The sequence below is a fragment of the Balaenoptera physalus genome (genome assembly GCF_965194825.1).
Source record: "Balaenoptera physalus genome assembly, chromosome: 16".
Taxonomy (NCBI): domain Eukaryota; kingdom Metazoa; phylum Chordata; class Mammalia; order Artiodactyla; family Balaenopteridae; genus Balaenoptera; species Balaenoptera physalus.
Genome location: NC_138898.1, coordinates 61,430,245 through 61,447,059, shown reverse-complemented (window position 1 = coordinate 61,447,059; position 16,815 = coordinate 61,430,245). Strand labels below are relative to the sequence as shown.

The 16,815-nt window shown below is 49.6% G+C and overlaps 1 protein-coding gene across 1 annotated transcript in view; it reads right to left on the bottom strand.

The window, feature by feature from the left end:
* The window catches only part of ABAT (4-aminobutyrate aminotransferase), an 88,550-nt gene extending 72,200 nt beyond the window's left edge, over nt 1–16,350 (bottom strand). The window contains exon 1 of the mRNA XM_082432510.1: nt 16,216–16,350. The gene's annotated coding sequence lies outside the window, so the exon portion shown is untranslated. The remainder of the gene's footprint in view (nt 1–16,215) is intronic.
* Between the last annotated feature and the right edge of the window lie 465 nt (nt 16,351–16,815).

Here is a 16,815-nt window from a genome sequence, read left to right as displayed (position 1 = left end):
CCAGTAACTGCCCTGTGTCTCTCTGTCACCACGAGTGCTGTTTGTTTCGAGACAAAACACCACTCCATCACATGGAAGACTTCTTCGCATTTAGTGGATAAGAAAACCAAGGCAAAGAAAGCTGAAGCGCCGTTTGGTGGGTCAGGCTTTATCTCTACTCTCTGCTATCTGATCACTGATGCATTTAAACATCTTGTGATGCAACGGCAGAGCCATTTTGCAGATGGGGAGACAGATTCACAGAAGGTTAAGTAAAACTCACCCCCCTTGTATCACATAAGTTGACAGTTGGGGTTTGAACCCATATCTGTCTGGCTGCCTGGCTTTTCTGCAGAATCACGAGCATGGTGCTATGGGGTGATCCTACAGATGCGGAGAAATGCAATCTCTACCATCATTTGGCTCCTGCAGAAAATGAAAAGTACACCAAGTCACCGGCCTCTTATCGCAGCCACTATGAACCATCGGCTTCTCATTCTGGTCTTTTAACAGAAATCTCCGAGGAGTTCTCCTGTCTCTCACCCAATGCCGACTCAAGTGCAGAGATGTCTTGTAGACTCAGCAACTTTCCCCAATAACCATGTGGCGTCGACATGCCATTCTTCTTTCCAAAGGACATCCCCAAGCAAAACTAGGACTCTTCATTTCACAGATCTGAAGAGATGCAGAAAAAAGAGCTCACGGAGATACGGTCTCTGGTCAGACAAGGCTGGATGCCAGTGTTCCTGGTACTAGCTCGGCTCCCGGGCTCCCGGGCTCAGCGGCTCCCACAGAACACAGTCTACTGGGCCTTGTGTTCCTGTGAGGAAATACGTGCGGAGGGCAAGGAGGTCGGGGGTGCCCAGCGTGTGTGTGGAGAAGGGGGCATGGAGCTCTGGGGGACTCGCCCCCGAGAGCCCCCAGTTGGAACTCAGGATGAGGTGGCCTCTCCGAGTTTCCTTTTCCTTCTCTGCCCGTGAGTGCCTGACCGGACATGGGCCGAGACCAGCTGTTACTCCAGGGATGGCTCAGCGTTCAGGGTGCACCTGTCACGGCCAAGTCCACTATTCCACCGGAAGCTCTTCTTTTAGCAAAGTGGCAGTGGCAACTGGGCATCTCAAATTTAAAACTTTCAGAGCTGGATAAAGACCTCAGAGATCTTGTCCAACCCTCCCATTTAACAGAGTGAAAAAACCAGGCTCAGAGGAGACAAACAGTCTGTCTGATGCCTCATCAGAGGTGAGTATTACCCCCATTTTACAGAAGAGACACAGAGGCTAACTAACTTGCTCAAGTTTTCCACTGTTCAGTTGGGCAACGTAGCAAAACCCCACACAAAAGGCGAGAGTTTGCCCAGCTGCTCATCCCCCCCGGGATAAACACGCAGGATCTCACCCGGACACGTGTGGTGACCCCGGGCACACGTGGTCAGCAGCTTCGGCACGAATGCATTCATGTGCTGCATTCCCACAAGAAGGAAAAGAATATAATACGGCAAGTGTCCTGAGTTTCAGGCCCCCATGGGGGTATTTTTCTCTCAACCCCCATCAACACAGGGGTAAACTGGCGGTACTGGAAATGCCCCGGATCCAGAATGGTGCGTTTTAAAATTGTGGGAATTCCCTGGCGGTCCAGTGCTTAGGACCCGGCGCTTCCACGGCAGGAGGGGGTCCGGGTTCAATCCCTGGTTGGGGAACTAAGATCCCGCAAGCCGCACTGCACAGCCAAAAAAGAAAAAGAAACCTATCTTGAGCTGAACATCACGAGTTCAGCTGCCGCCTCCTTCTTGGATGTTATCTAAAGCATTTTACTGACTCCAGTGCAGAGCCTAGGCCCTGCCATGAGAGAGAGGCGTCCCCTTACAGAAACTTCCCAAGAAAACCTTCGAAAGGGGGTGGAAAAGGCGTGCTCTCAAGCAGGGTCTCCCAGCCTCAGCACTATTGACTTTTTGGGCCAGCCAATTTTTTGTTGTATGTGGGCTGGGGGCTGTCCTGTGCACTGCAGGATGTTAACAGCGTCCCTGGCCTCTGCCTACTAAACGCCAGTACTATCCCCTCCACCAGCTGTGACAACCCAAAATGTTTTCAGACCTTGCCAAAGGTCCCCTGTGGAGACACAACTGCCCCGCTGGAAATCCCCTACTCTTGAACAGGCACATGAAAAGATGCTCAACATCGCTAATTATCAGAGAAATGCAAATCAGAACTATGTCTGGGGCTTCCCTGGTGGCACAGTGGTTGGGAATCCGCTTGCCAATGCAGGGGACACTGGTTCGAGCCCTGGTCTGGGAAGATCCCACATGCCATGGAGCAACTAAGCCCGTGCGCCACAACTACTGAGCCTGTGCTCTAGAGTCCGTGAGCCACAACTACTGAAGCCCGTGTGCCTAGAGCCCGTACTCCGCAACAAGAGAAGCCACCGTCAATTAAGACCCAATGCAGCCAAAAAATAAATAAATAAAATTTAAAAAAAAAACTATGTCTGCCCCAAGGGGATTCCTGACCACACGGACAGATGCAGCAGGTCAGGTGACTGAGTTCAAATCCCAACTCCGGCAGTCAGTTTCTGGGAGTTGGTGCAAGTTTTGTTAATAGCTCCTCATCTGTAAAATGGGTCTGAAATCCCATCCCAGGGTTGTTATGGGGTCCCAAGAGAGGGTAATTGCAGCACCCAGCACACTGCCGTGCAGAGAAGGTGCTCAGTAAACAGAAGTGTGAGCCAATACGGGGAGCACGGCTTGCAAAGGGAGGGAATAAGGGAAATCCGTAGTCTGTTCCCACGCCCACCCACCAGCATACCCCACTGTGGAGGGGAAAGCCAATCCTTGTTCCAAAACTATACCATCACTCCAGGCTCTGAGACCTCTCTGAAGCTCCTGGCTTCTTCATTCTCTTGCCAGCAAATTCCTGCCTTGAAAACCCACAAGGAACACAACAGATGCCCAGATTCATGAAAGCATCATCAATCTTGTTGGCTCTGTCTGGATTTCCCATCCTGAAACAGGGACGGACCCATTTAATGAGATTTTAAGTGCTGGTGTAGATATAGCTCTCTCCCTCTCCCCCAGTTCTGTAAAAACCCAGCAGACATATATCTTGACATATTAAAACCTTCTCAATTATTCTACTCAGTGCAGAAAGAACCAAAACCCCATGCTGGCTACCAAATTGAAAAAGCAGTGCCAAGGGCAGCATGAGGGGTCTTAGGCCTGGGTAATCATCAGTTCAGTTCAGGGCACAGATCTGGGGATATTTTAAAATCCAGACTCAATGTTGGAACTCCGCAGGTGAAATTCCTGAAGAATCTCACCCACTATTTTGAAAAGGAAAAAAAAAAGTACCATTCAAGTTTAGAAAATAAAATTCATAGAGAGCTGAAAACTGTCATGTTTGCCCCTTGGAAGCTGTGTGGTTTTAGGCAAGTGACTTGAGCTCTCTGAGCTGCTGTTTTCTCATCTGTGGGGTAATGAGTAGAGATGATGACGAATGAAGAGGAATGGCTCAAGTCCATGGCGCAGGGTCTGGCATCCCACAAATGCCCAGCAGGAAGGATACACTCTCCAGGCTGGGGAGAGAAGGGTTCCAGACCTGATATGGAGCTGGGCAGATGCTGCTGCCGGCATAACTCGGGCTGCCTGTGAGGAAAAACTGTCACTTCCAGGAAAACCCAGACGCTCAGTGCCAGGAACTGTGGATGAGGCTATAGGACCCATGTGTTTCTACAGAGGTTGTCACACAGATTCTCCTGCAAAGAAGCAACTCTAGCTGCACTGAGAAGGTGCTTGGAACTGCCCTTAATCTGGAATATTCCTGTTCTTTTCTTAGGGTAGTTGTTCTTGGTATAAAAACCAGCTCTTGAATGTGGTTCAAAAGCCTTGAGGTCTGGATCCTCTGACCTTTCCCATCTTCATGCACTGCAACTTCCCCTTCTCTCTAGGTTCTGCCACTTGGATCTAGTGTCCATCCTGTGTAGGTTTCTGTGCCAGAGACTTTGCAGTTGCTGTTCCCACTGCCCCCAATGCTTTTCCCTTGTTTCTGATTTCTTAATTCCTACTAACCCTCAATTTTGATTCATGACGCACCTCCTCTGGGAAGCCTTCCCTGATCTCTCTCCCACCAGATCAAACCTCCCCCAAGCCCCTGCCCACCCCATGCACACTCAGCCCCACATACCTCCCTCTTTGTGGCACCCCATTTACAGGATTGTATATAATTGTTGTATAATTATTTGGGTCATGTCTGGTCACTTATAAAACTGTTAACTTCTTTAAGCTGTGCCTATGCTTAGGATCATACACCCATAAATTATACCGTTATTGAATTGTTAGTAAAAGTGTTGATGGGTTCAGCCTCTTTAGAGGCAATCTGGAATGTTCCATTATATTCTAAGGCTACAGTGGTTAAGACAATGTGGTGTGGGGCAAAGAAACACACTTCACAAATGAAACAGAGAATAGAAAAACAGACTTACACTTATATGAATGCTTGATTTCCTATAAAGAGTCAGTGATATTGGGTCAATGGGATTATCCATATGGAAAGAAAAATTTATCATGATCCTGCCTCATTCGATACCTAAAAGGCAACCCCAGGCAGACTATAGAGATAAATATGAAATGTAAAATGTGAAAGCTACTAGAAAATAGAGGAGGCAATATGAATGACTTTAAATTTCTTAAATAGAACACAAAAAGCCTCAACCATGAAAAAAGATGAATATGAAATATGTAAAAATTAAAAATTCCAATAACCAAAAGTCACCACTGAAAACTAAAGTCACGCCACAGAGTAGAAGAAGATACGTAACACATAACTGGCAAAGGGATCACTATCCAGCATGATTAAATAACTCCGACAAAGCTATAAGAAAAAGAAAACAGACAAGTCCAAGGGAAAATGGACAAGAGATCTTAAGAGGCACTTCATAAAATAGGAACTCCAAATGGTCAACAGACATACAGAAAAGATGATAGAATTCAGTTAGTAGAGAAATTTTAAAAACAACTACAGGGGCTTCCCTGGTGGCGCAGTGGTTAGCAGGGGACGCGGGTTCGAGCCCTGGTCCGGGAAGATCCCACATGTCGCAGAGCAACTAAGCCTGTGCTCCACAACTACTGGGCCTGTGCTCTAGAGCCTGCAAGCCACAACTACTGAGCCCGCGCGCCTAGAGCCCGTGCTCTGCATGCAACAAGAGAAGCCACTGCAATGAGAAGCCTGCGCACTGCAACGAAGAGTAGCCCCCGCTTGCCGCAACTAGAGAAAGCCCGCACACGACAACGAAGACCCAATGAAGCCAAAAATAAAACAAACAAACAAACAAAAACCCCACAACTACACACCGCCTGGAATGGCTAAAATATAATAGCAAGTCGAGGTGCTGGAGCTGGAAAGGGTATGGAGGAAGTGGAACCCTCATACACACTGCTGATGGAGTCTAAAACACTTTGTTCTAGAATGTTCATGGCAACACTATTTATAGTAGTCTTGCTATGGACTGAATTATGTCTCACATGTCCAGTTTCTGGCCCTTCCTACCTCTGTGAACTTGGCCAAGAAACTTAAAACTCTCTGATTCTGTTTCCATGTCCACAGAAAGGTCATCCCTATCTGAATTATTGAGAGCATTAAATGAGATAATCCAAATAGAGCCCAGTGCCTGGCAGGTAGAAAGCATTCAACCACTCACGCTTATCATCCAACCTAATAACCACCAATATGCTGTTTCAAAGGGCAGTATTGTTGCCATTTTACAGATGAGCAAACTGAGACCCAGAAGTCACAACCTCCAGGGCGCTCAGGGGGCCAGCAACACAGCTGCTTTCCAAATACAGGACTTCTTCCTTGACCCCATAGGAGGGTCTAAGAAACAGAGCCCACCCCAAGCCCACAGCAGGACATTGAGGGGTTGCACAGGGTCGAATCTGATCAATTACGCAAATGATCCGAGTTGCTGGTGGGTGGCTGCTGCTGGAAGTGCTTTGGACTTTGTCCACCCACCAGCTTTATTCAGCATTTTTGACTTTCGAACCCTGCTTTCTCATTTGCTGTGGCAGCTGGTGGTCCCAAACTCTGCTGTGATCATCAAGGGATAAGACATTATTATTCCTATTGATGGATGAGTAAACTGAGGCCAGCAAGAGCAGTGGGCATACCCAGAGGCATCCATGCGGCTTAGCGTTAGACAGCAGGGGTCGGGGTCTGTAAGCCTGGGTTTCTCTCTAGACTTGCGGCTTTTACTCTGAGAGCCCAGGAGTCAGTCATCCATTCTGAGCCTCCATCTCCTACCTCTGTAACCTGATCAGTCTTTCCTCCTTAGGCTGTCGTGAGCAATGAGACGAACACAATACACATAAAACCCTCAGAATAGCCCTAGCACCCACCAAACTCTCAGCAAATATGAGCGGCCACTGTTTATGGGTCATTGCCTTAGGATGGGCAGAGCCTGAGTTGAAACTCCGTCCAGGGGCCTCTGAATGTTTCCTCTCGTCCCTCTAGCTTATCATTACCCTGGCAGCCCAGCCCTGGATCGCTCCTGGACGCTGTCCCCAGGTCAGAACGTCCATGCGCTTCTGTGTGTGGCTCTTCTTTGAGTCTTGCTTTCAGCCCCTGGGAGGAATGTGCACTTAGGGCTGGGGCAGGATGCCAGGCATGCAAATTTGCATGCAGGCAGTAATTTGCACAAATGCTCCTTGGTGTGCTCATTTCCAGCCTGTCCCCAGAATGGCACTTGCAAAGCCAGCAGAGAGCTATTTACAGCTCTGGGCAAAGAGGGGAGGCAGGCTCTGATCCTACACAGGAAAGCCCTGCGGAGGTGATGGCTTGCTCTTTTGGCTGCTTTAAGAGGCTGTTTGGCCAATCTTGCCCTGAAGGAGCTTCGAGGTCCTGAAAGGTTTTGCTAGAAGGCCAGTGATCCACCCCAGGGATTGTCTGATTCCCTCAGGGAACCCACACTCAAAGGGAGGGGAGCGGTGTCCCTGGGCTCCCACCAATAGCTGCCAATGGACTCTAAACACCTAGAGGAAGGGATACAGGAGGCCTGTCAAAACCATGGACAGCTCTAGCCTCTCCGACGTTGCTCTAGATGAGGGCTTGACAAACTGTGGTTGGGGGGGCATCTGGCCCCCCAGCCTGTTTTTGTAAATAAAGTTTTATTAGTTTGTTTTATTAGCAAAGTTTTTATTCGTCCATTCATTTACATTTCACGGTACAGTCTGCGCAGTTGCGATCGTAACTGTGTGGTCCACAAAGCCTCAAATATTTACTACCTGCCCTTTAAAGAAAATATTTGCCGAGCCCTACTCTATGTGAAGCCCCCACCATCTCATCTTTTAACAGGCTTCTCTGTCTGCTCTTTCTACAACCAGTCCACTCTCCACAAATCTTCCAGAAGGATATTGCTCAAGTGCTAATCAAATCAGGTCACCTCCTTGTTTAAAACCCTTCCAGGTTCCCCAGGGGTCTCTAGGTCAAGTCTGAACTCATTATCTAGGGTCACCAGGCTGTCCATGATCTAGCCCCACTGCAGCTTCCCTCTCCTTGCCCATCCACCCCGGGTGGGCTCCGCCATATGCCTCCCCCATCCTCTGAACATTGGTTTTATAGAAAAAAAAAGTGCATCTCAATGGAAAACTATGCATTGTTTACATACAACACAAACTTTTAAGATAACTGATTCTAGCCCTGTTCATTATCTTCGAGCTATTTTTTTCAACTCTTTGTAAGTTGTAGGAATCTGATAGAGAAGCCAATTCTGTCTTGTCCAACCATTTTTTTTGGTCTCCATTTGTAATGCATTTCAGCATTCCTTTACTCTGTAGACAATTGTGCTTTACTTGACTTTTCCTTTGAACCAGTTCCAACATCTGCTTGGTTCTCTCACTGAATGAGCTTAATAAAATCACTGACAAGTGTTTGTTTTTGCATCTGTATTTGGAGCCATGATTTTATTCCACCCCCCCCACCCCGCCACCTTTTTCCTGAAGATTTTAACAGTTTTCCATGAAGTCTCTGAGCCCCTGTTCATGTTCTATCTGTTGAGAATATCTTTCCTGGCTTTTCTGACTTTTCCTCCTGAAATTTCCTTCCCAGCCTCCCCAGGGACAGGGAACCTCTTCCTTCTCCGAGCTCTGACCGCTATCCACTCCCACACACCTGGCACTCACCTCTCTGAGTGGCTGTTTACAGGCCTGTCCCCTGACAGCTAGCCTAGAAGATGCTCTGGTGTAGTAGCTGGGTGTTCGTCTCTCCCTCACCATGCACGCGCACACACACACACACACACCCCACTAGTTCTGTCAGGACACACGGAAGTTGTGCAACAAATGGGCACACTCACAGGAATGAATGAATGCAGATGGCTAGCCTGCTCACCTAGACAGAAGCCACTAAGAGGGAGACCTTGTTTTCCTTGTTAATACCATACACGTGATGCCGATGTCTGGCATCTATGAAGTACTCAATAAATACTCGTTGAATAAATGGCAAAATACCACTTCAGTCCCTGTTTTTGGCCTACTTTTAAATCATCTCCCAGCTCTCCACGTTTGAAAAGCAAACCTAGTAGCCTCAGAATGCTACCCTCCCACCCCATATTTTCATGTGTCACCACCAAGGTGTTTCAACTGCTCCCCTCTAAGGAATGGATGGCCATCTCTCTGTTCTGCCTCATGGTCATCATTCGACCTTGAGCAAGACGCTGCCCCTCTGGCTTTCCAGTGGGTAAAGCAAGGTCAGTTTAGGCATTCCAAGAGATAAAATACATCAGGCAAAGAGATGAACGGCCAGTAACGCGCTAATGATGTTCCAGCCCAGACACCGTTTACAGTGTAACAGATGCTGTCAATATAACACATCAGCGAAGTTGCAAGGGATTAGCTCTGAGTTGTGAGGGTTACGGAGATGGCCTAGGACAGGCTTCCCAAACTACTTGAATGCGCACATGAACCCCCCCATCCCACCGGGATAGTGTTAAAATGCAGACTGCATTTTGTAGGCCTGAGGGGGGCCCAAGAGTCTGAATTTCTAACCAGTTCCCCAGTGATGTCATGCTGCTGGGCACTGGACCACACTTGGGTAGCAGGGTTCTAGGGGTGCTAGGACATGGTGGGTTCCGGCTTTGAAGGAATTCTCAATGCAGTGGCTGAGGAACAGATATCCAGCATGTTGCTGATAGTCCAAAGTAATAAATGTTAGCACCCAAGTGGGAGGTGCTGGCAGTTAAGACTAGGAGACCTCTGAAGATAGACAGGTTGGCGGAGGTGGGAGAAGTCTGGTGCAGGGTTCCCAAGGGACATGGAAACCGGGTTGGGAGCATTCTGCGGGGCCGGTGATTCAACATAATTCTGGTGGTGGGACCACAATTCTGGTGGCGGGACCCATCAATCTTTGTTTTAACACACCCTCCAGGGGATTCTGATGTTCAAGTGTGAGAACCATTGCGCTAGGCAGAAAGGGGTAGAATATGCCAGTTGGAAGAACAGTGTTTTGTTTCACATATTAGAGTTTCAGGCACATGTCCAAACCCTGTAAATTGCATTCATTATTTCATCCATCCATCCATCCACCCACCCATCCAACATCCAACAAATAAGTCCTGAACGCCCACTATGTACCCTATTAGGCACAAGAGATATGACTGAAGTTGTAGATACACACAACTGTCTAAGCCTCTAAACCAGTGATTCTCAGCCAGGGGACAAGTGGCCCCCCCAGGGGACATCTGGCAATGTCTGGAGACATTTTTGGTTGTGACAACTTGGGGGGAAGTGTGCTACTGTCACCGAGTGGAGTAAAACCCAGAAATGCTGCTAAACATCCCATAGTGCACGGACAGCACCCCCAAATGCACCCCAGCAATGGCACTAGTGCTGTCAAGAAACTTTGCTCTAAACTGGGAGCCCCTTGTGACCTAAACGGGAAGGAAATCCCCAAAAGAGGGGATATATGTATATGTATAGCTGATTCGCTTTGCTGTACAGTAGAAACTAACACAAAGTAACTATACTCCAATAAAAATTAATAAAAATAAATAATAAACTGGGAGCCCCTTGTGGGCAGGAACTATATTGTAGTCACCTTGACATCCCGAGGTCACAAGACAGCGCCTGACCCCCAGGCGCTGAGCAAATGTTTAAATGCAAGAGGAAATGGCAACACAAAGATATACTTATGTATATAAAGAAGTCTTACAACAGCAACAAAAAGACAAAGGACCCAATTCAAAAATGGGCAAAGGACTTGAATGAACCTTTCTCCAAAGAGGATATACAAATGGCCAACCAGCACATGAAAAGATGCTCAGCATCACTAGCCATCAGGGAAATGCACATCAAAACCACAATGAGATACCACTTCACATCCACCAGAATGACAATAATACATTGTAATAACAGTAATCGGAAAATAACGTGTTGATAAAAATGTGGAAAAATTGGAACCCTCACACATTGCTGGTGGGAATGTAAAACGGTGTAGTCTGGCATTTCCTCAAAAGATTAAGCAAAAAATTACCATATGACCCAGCAGTTCCACTTCCCAAAGAATTGAAAACAGATCTGTGAACCAAAAGTTGTACATACATGCCCATAGCTGCATCATTTACAACTGTCAAAAGTTGGAAACCCAAATGTCCATCAACTGACAGATGGATAAACAAACTGTGGTATACCCATGCAATAGAATATTATTTAGCCATAAAAAAGAACGAAGTACTGATACATGCTACAACGTGGAGAAGCCAGACCCAACAGGCCACATATTGGATGATGCCATTTACATGAAATATTCAGAATAGACAAATCTATTGAATCAAAAAAGAGATTAGTGGTTGCCAGGGGCTGGGGGAAGGGAGAGTGACAAGGTTTCCTTTCGAGGTGATGAAGGAGTTCTGGAACTAGAGAGTGGTGAGAGTTGCACAACACTGTGAATGTACTTAATGTCACTGAAGGGTACACTTTAAAATGATTAAAATGGCAAATTTTATGTTATACGTATTGCACAATAAATGCTCGTCCAGTCTCTACTGTGTGTCAGGAACGGTGCTCTGCATTCGGGACAGGAGGGAATGAGACCTGACTGTATGATCTCTACTCCCCAGGGATACAGAAGGGGAGAAAACCCAGCAAACAGTCATGGACCCAAGGAGGCCTCAGATGTAAGTGCTGGGAGTTCCGAGGAAAAATCGATCTCCAGGCTGGGGGCAAGGAGGGTCAGGGAGACAGCTTTTGAAGAAGGAGGGCAATTTGCCCTTGGGGAGTCGAGCCCGCTGATACGGAAAGAATGTGTGACTAGAGGCCATATCAGGCTATGCCATTCCGGGGATGGGTAAGAGAGTTTAATGCCTGAGACGTGGGGCTAGTCAGACACAAGGGAGAGGGAGGAGCGCAGACACCTTTAGAAACCCCTCCCGGACTTTCTGCAGGGATGCAGTGGAGGGAGGGGGGTGATTCGGCCTGGGTGTTCTTGAAGCCCTCAGGCTCCCACGAGGCTTTTTTCCCCTGCATCCTGGCTAGGGGGGCTGGCAAGCAGACAGAGATGGAGAGAGCCAGGGCTCACATTACTTAAGGGGGACCAGGTACCAGGTGTTTGAACAGGGTTTCAGCTAATCCTCACAGTAACCCAGAGGTAGGTTCTACCATTGCCTCCCTCCCTCCCTCCCTCTTCCTTCCTTCCTTCCTTCCTTCTTTCCTTCCTTCCTTCCTTCCTTCTCTTCTTTCTTTCTTTCTTTCTTTCTTTCTTTCTTTCTTTCTTTCTTTCTTTCTTTCTTTCTTTCTTTCTTTCTTTCTTTCTTTCTTTCTTTCTTTCTTTCTTTCTTTCTTTCTTTCTTTCTTTCTTTCTTTCTTTCTTTCTTTCTTTCTTTCTTTCTTTCTTTTCTTTCTCTCTCTTCCCTCCCTCCCTCTCTCCCTTCCTTCTTTCTTTCTTTCTTTGTTTTTATACTATTGCCTTTTCCAAGATGGGGAAATGTGACACTGACAGGTAAAATGGCCATGGCCTGAGGCCATCATGCTGGTGGAAGCCCAATTCAGCTCCGGTCAGTGTGACCTCGAGACCCACCGGGATGCTGGTAGACAGAATCCGCTGTGGCCAGGGCAGAGGCTCAGCCTGTGGACGTGAGGCCTCAGATTCCTGTCTCCCGGCCCCAGAACTCTTAGGAAGCTCAAAGGCCTGAGTTTCAGCCACTGGCAGCTTCTGGCCTGACCACTTCCCAGGAGAGAGGGACCAGGGTGTGCAGGAATGTCCAGTCCTCAGACCCCGCCCGCCACACTGACCTGGGGGCCAGGCAGCTGAAAGAGCCCCAGCCTGGGCTGTAGAACTCGGGCTACAGTCCCCCTGCCGTCCTTCCTGGCTGAGGGACCCTGAACAAGTCTCAACCTCTGGGGACTGTGCTTGGCTCATCTGTAATGCACAGGAAGCTGGCTAGAGGATTCCTTTTCTTCTTCCCCCTGGATAGATTCATTGACATATATATATGTATATGTATATACACACACACACAGGCCTGTTTCATGCTCCTTGCTTCCCTATACGTATTTGCATATACTTACTAAAATACTGTATATACTGATGCTGTAACTTTAGTGTTTTCACTAAATCATGTCTTGGAGGTCTTTCCAGGTCAGGAATGTAGCTCTCCCCAATTCTTCTAAAAAGACGGCTTATATTCCCATGTAATAGAACCCCTTCCCATCTTGGATTGCCAAGCCCTTAGGCGAACATTCCTGCATTCTACTGTGCTTGTGTGAGCGTTTCTACAGGAAATTCTTAGAAGTGGGATGGCTGGGCCCAAGAGCACGCAGTTTAAATTCTGAAAGAGACTACCAAAGGATCTGAGAAGGCCCCGGAACTAGGTGATTTCTAAAACTGTTTCCTGCATGGACGTTTCTTCGACTTCTAGCAGGGAAGGGTGTAATGCCTTTAGAAGAGTCCTTTAACTTCTGTGGGCCTCCGTTTGCTCACCTGTAAAATGGGAAACCTACAGTAATATACATGGAGGTGCTCCAGACTTTCCTGTTGAAATGTGAGGGGTTAATACTGCCCTCAATATCGGGAGGCTCAGCAGTTGAACACACCGCCTCCATGATGTACAAACCAGAACGAGGAACCTGAACAAGAAGGATGCTCTCTTATGTCAATCATCCACTGTGAGTGGGGCACCTGTATTAGATCAACAGTTCTCAATGGTGGGGGGGGGATTTTGCACCCCCCCAGAGGACGTCTGACAATGCTTGGAGATGATTTTAGTTGTCATAAATGGAAGTGGTTGCAAGCGGCTTTACTGGGTAGAGAGTAGGGATGCTGTTAGACATCCTACAATGCACAGGACAGCCCCCTGCCCCCCGCAACAAAGAATGATCCGGCCCCAAACGGCAACACTGCTGAGGATAAGAAACCCTGCTCTAGACCTCTCTCTTATCTGATGCCTACCCCGCAACAAACCCAATTCAAAGATAAGGAAACTGAGGCTCAGAGAGGTGGATGACCTGTCCAAGGTTCCCCGTCAGCAGTAATGGGAGTAGACTCCCAGCTCCATCTGACTTTAGGGTCTGCGGTGCATTCCACATACTGTACGGTCTCTCTAGGAAGACATCACCCTTGTCTCCAAGCAGGGGCTGACTGTTCGCTGCCTCTACCCCTGACAGATTATCTACACTGCGAGTCATAAGTTTTACCTAAAAGCACAACCTCCCTACCCAGGTTTAGAGGTTTTCTGACTTGTAATCATAATCACTGCTTCCACCCACTTGCCCTGTGCCATGCACTTTACAAAGATTAACTCATTTTACCCTGATAAGGACACTGAGGGAACTGAGTCACAGAGAAGTTAATAATTCCTCCAAGAAACACACTAAGTAGCAGATTTGGGCTCTAGACCCTGATAAAAGGGATTCAGAGACTGATCTCTCAACCCCCATGCACTACAGTTCTCCCTCATACTCTGAACTTTCACCTTGGCACCTTGGACTTGGATCCCTGCTCTAAATTGGAGCACAACAGCCAACCCCTTAGCTGGAGGCAGGGGGAGTCTCTGCCTCAAGACCCTCCCATTTGTAGGGACCTGTTTGCCATTGCCCCAGTGGGCTGGTGGGCATCCGATGCCTCAGGAAAAGGAGCAGGCTCTGAGCTGGGGTGGGACATCGCGGCAGGGAACTCGGGGTCAGAGTGAAAAGGCAGGGATCGAGGCGGGGGGGCTCTGGAGGGAGGGGTTGTGACTTCCAGTTCTGGGGTGGGGGGCTCTGTCCAAAGTGCCTGGAGCAAGCCTCACCTGCAACAGATATTCCTGCAGCAGCGTCGGCTCCAGACTCTTGCAACTGATCTCATTTGCTATCCTGAGTCCATTTGTATTCTGGCAAGCCTAGATTTGGCAGTGGGCTCAATAAAAAGATCCCAAGGGCTGAGTGGTGAAGTGCAAGGCCCTGGGAATGGATCTACAAGGTGGCTTGTTGGGGGGCAGCGCTGGGTTCCAGCTCTGTCCCTTCCTAGCTGCATGACATTGGCAGAGCCTCTGTACCACCTCTGACAAGTGGGGACCACAGTGCCCAGAAGTCCCGGTTCTAAATATGAGGACAAGAGGTGGTGTCCGGGACCCCGGCAGCCCAGGAGTCCCGGAGAGGCTGTGACCAGCTTCGCCACCCACTGGCTAGGTGACCTTGAGCAAGTCTCTTCCCCTCCTTGTGCCTCTCTTTGCTCAACTGTCAAATAAAGGAACAAGATCTTTGATCTGGAGTCCCTGGGAGGTCTAAGGACTCCAGACTGGGCCATTTTTCTCTCTCCAGGGCTGACCTCTTTGGGCGTCCAGGACACATGCTTCTCCTACTCCACCCCTAGGGTGAAGCTCCAAAGAGCAAAGCAAAGCTCCTTGCCTTTCTCTCCCCTGCCTCCCGCCCCCATCCTGTCCTGCCAGATTACAGCGGTGCCCAGCCCCCCTCAGGTCACCAACATCCTGTCCCTTAGTCCAGCTTCACTGAAGCCAGCCCAATGGATGGTTCCTGCAGCATCTCCCCTGGCCAAGGGCCTAGGGAATTACAATGGGCAATGCCCACAGGAGCTGGGGGAGGGGCAGCCCCAGGGAGCAAATTGGGGCCCTTCTGTCTGCACTGACACCCTCTTCTCTAGAAGAGGGGTTGGCCTGCCTCAGGGGAGGATATTCTGAGCACAGTCCTGTGTGTGTGTGTGTGTGTGTGTGTGTGTGTGTGTGTGTGTGTGTGTGTGTGTGTTGGCGGGGGGTGGTCCCTGCTGGTCCTGCTGCCTCAGAGGCCATCTCTGTTGGCAGTTTGGAGGCTCCTGGAATGATCTCTAGGCTCAGGATCCCAGCTTTAAGAGTTCCAGTCTTACTAAACCTCATCCTCTGGCCTTACCTCTGGCCAGGGTGGGTGAGGAAAGGTGAGATGGAATTAGGTGGGAAGGATGGGACTGGGAGAGGTGGATGGGGGGGTGTTAGTGGGATGGGATTTGTGTAAAAGGGTTACAGAGGGGTGGATTGAGGTGGGTGACTTGGTCCAGACTGGTGACCAGACCCTGGTCCTGTTTCTGAGTGTGAAAACCCCTTCTGTTATATCTTGACTGGAGAAAGAGGGGAAATCTCCCAAATGCCTTCAGTGTGGAGGTGTCTGAGGCAACCAACCATCTCTCTCCTACGGATGGGGGCGTGGGAGGAGGTAGGTAATCATTCACCTCTAAAGACAAATCGCAGAGTCCAGTTTCTGAGTTGGGGGGCCCAGGGAGGTCTGTATCGGGTTTGAGGGTGACATGCAGAATCTCTGGAGAGGGATATCCTCTTAAGGAGGGGCTTATTTCCCCTCCTGGAGGAAACACACCGTTATCTATGAGCTGAGAAGGGAGGGTGGGGAGAAGAATCCAAACTTAGTTTTTTCGGGAGGGGGAAGGGGCATGGGTCTCCAAAGAGATGAAGGGGCCCTAGATACCTGGGGAGGCTGGAACCCACTTTGAGGGGGCACGTTCCATTCCAGGGGGTAAAGTAAGAAGAGGAATCCTATCTCTAGAGCCGGGGGCCAGGAAGGAAAGGCCCATTTCTGAAGGGAAAAGGAAACTATTTTGCTCTCTGGGAGGTGAGAGACCCTCTCTTTTCCGGGGGTGGGCGGGGGACCCGCGTCTCGGGAAGATGAGGGCTCCGTCTCTGTGAGAAGATGCCCCGTTTTTGCTCCCTGGGGCAGGGCCGAAGGATTCCGTCTCAGCTGCCGCGGAAGGGCCCGTCTCACGCGACCCTGCGCCAGGTCCTTACCTCCAGGCCCCTGCTCCAACGTTCGGACTCCGGTCTGCCAGGCACCGACTTGAGGGATCCGCGCCCTGAGCTCCGGTTCCTCCCGGTCTCTGCCCAGCTTCCCCCAGCGACTCGCCGAGCTTCTTGGCTCCGCCGAGAGGCTCTGGCCAATCAGAGCTGCCGGTTCCGGCCCTCGCTCGCACCGCCGCCAATCAGCGCGTCCGCCACGGGCCACCGCCCCCGGGAGGGAGGGGGAAGGAGGGACGCGGGCACAGTCCGGCCTCCGGGGGCGGAAGAACTGGGGGCCTGGAGGAGGGACTGCGAGGGCCGGGAGCGAGGGTCCGGGCTGTGGCGGAGGCCGCGAGGAGCCCCCACCAAGCCGGAGGGGAGCCTATCTGATGGGGGGTGGGGAGCCCGTCTCTAAAATCGGGGCGGCTCTATAGTTTGATTTCACCTGGACTTTAATTACCCCCTGACCCTTTTCTGGACCCTCGCGGCTGCGGGCGAGTGTAGCTGCCCCATCTGCACCCTGCGGCCCGGATTTCGGGCTCTGGAAACCTAGATTCGGAGTCAGACAAGGTTCCGTATGAAAGGGAGGGGAAAGAGCATCGGGCCCTCCCC